Source organism: Nicotiana attenuata, chromosome 5 (assembly GCF_001879085.1).
Source record: "Nicotiana attenuata strain UT chromosome 5, NIATTr2, whole genome shotgun sequence".
Lineage (NCBI taxonomy): Eukaryota > Viridiplantae > Streptophyta > Magnoliopsida > Solanales > Solanaceae > Nicotiana > Nicotiana attenuata.
The window spans coordinates 14,268,153-14,269,707 of NC_031993.1; the positions used below are offsets into that span (position 1 = coordinate 14,268,153).

The 1,555-nt window shown below is 48.6% G+C and overlaps 1 pseudogene; it reads left to right on the forward strand.

Annotated features, from left to right (window-relative positions):
• On the forward strand, positions 609-1,027 carry LOC109226406 (annotated as a pseudogene).

The window sequence follows — 1,555 nt, forward strand, 5'->3', positions numbered from 1 at the left end:
ACACCGGTGGGTGATTCTATAGTGGTCGACCGAGTGCATCGTTCCTGTGTGGTAGTGTTTGAGGGTCTGAGACCCGTGTTGATTTATTGCTCTTAGATATGGTGGATTTCAACGTTATATTAGGGATGGACTGGTTGTCCCTGTATCATGCTATCTTAGATTGTCACGCCAAGACCGTGACCCTAGCTTTGCCAGATTTGCCCTGTTTGGAGTGGAGAGGGACCCTAGGGCATACCACCCGCAGGGTTATTTCATATGTGAAGGCTCGACGCATGGTCGAGAAGGGGTGTTTAGCCTATCTGGCATATGTTCGCGATTCCAGCGCAGAGGTCCCTTCTATTGATTCTGTTCCTATCGTTCGGGAGTTCCCCGAGGTTTTCCCTTCAGACCTGCCGGGTATGCCGCCCGACAGGGATATTGATTTTTGCATTGATCTGGCTCCGGGCACTCAGCCCATTTCCGTTCTGCCGTATCGCATGGCCCCGCCAGCGTTAAAGGAGTTAAAGGACCAGTTGCAAGACTTGCTAGGGAAGGCTTTTATCAGACCTAGTGTTTCTCCTTGGGGTGCGCTGGTGTTATTTATGAAGAAAAAGGATGGACCGATGAGGATGTGCATTGATTACCGGCAATTGAACAAAGTGACGATTAAGAACAAGTATCCACTGCCGAGGATTGATGATTTGTTTGACCAGCTTCAGGGTGCAAAGGTGTTTTCAAAGATAGACTTGAGATCTGGCTACCATCAGCTGAGGATTAGGGTGTCTGATGTCCCTAAGACAGCATTTCGCACTTGGTATGGGCATTATGAGTTTTTGGTCATGTCATTTGGGTTGACCAATGCCCCAACAACATTTATGGAGTTGATGAACATAGTGTTCAGGCCTTACTTGGACTTGTTCGTGATAGTCTTTATTGATGATATTCTGGTGTACTCCCGCAGCCAGGAGGAGCACGAGCAGCACCTCAGAGTGGTTCTTCAGACTCTGAAGGATGTCAGTTATATGCTAAGTTCTCGAAGTGCGAGTTCTGGTTGAGTTTGGTTGCATTTCTGGGTCACGTCGTATCAGCAAAGGGTATTCAGGTGGACCCGAAGAAGATTGAGGCAGTCAAGAACTGGCCTCGACCAGCATCAGCTACTGAGATTCGGAGTTTCTTGGGGTTAGCAGGTTATTACCGTCGGTTCGTGGAGGGATTTTCATCTATAGCAGCCCCGATGACCAGATTGACCCAGAAGGGTGCCCAGTTCAGATGGTCAGATGAGTGTGAGGCGAGCCTTCAGAAGCTCAAGACAGCTCTGACTACGGCACCGATATTGGTTTTGCCCACAGGCTTAGGGCCTTATACAGTTTATTGTGATGCTTCCCGTATTGGGCTTGGTACGGTATTGATGCAGGATGGCAGAGTCATTGCGTATGCTTCGAGGCAGTTGAAGATCCACGAGAAGAATCATCCGGTTCATGATCTAGAGTTGGCAGCCATTGTTCATGCTTTGATGATTTGGAGGCATTACCTATATGGTGTGACGTGTGAGGTGTACCCTGATCACAAGAGTCTC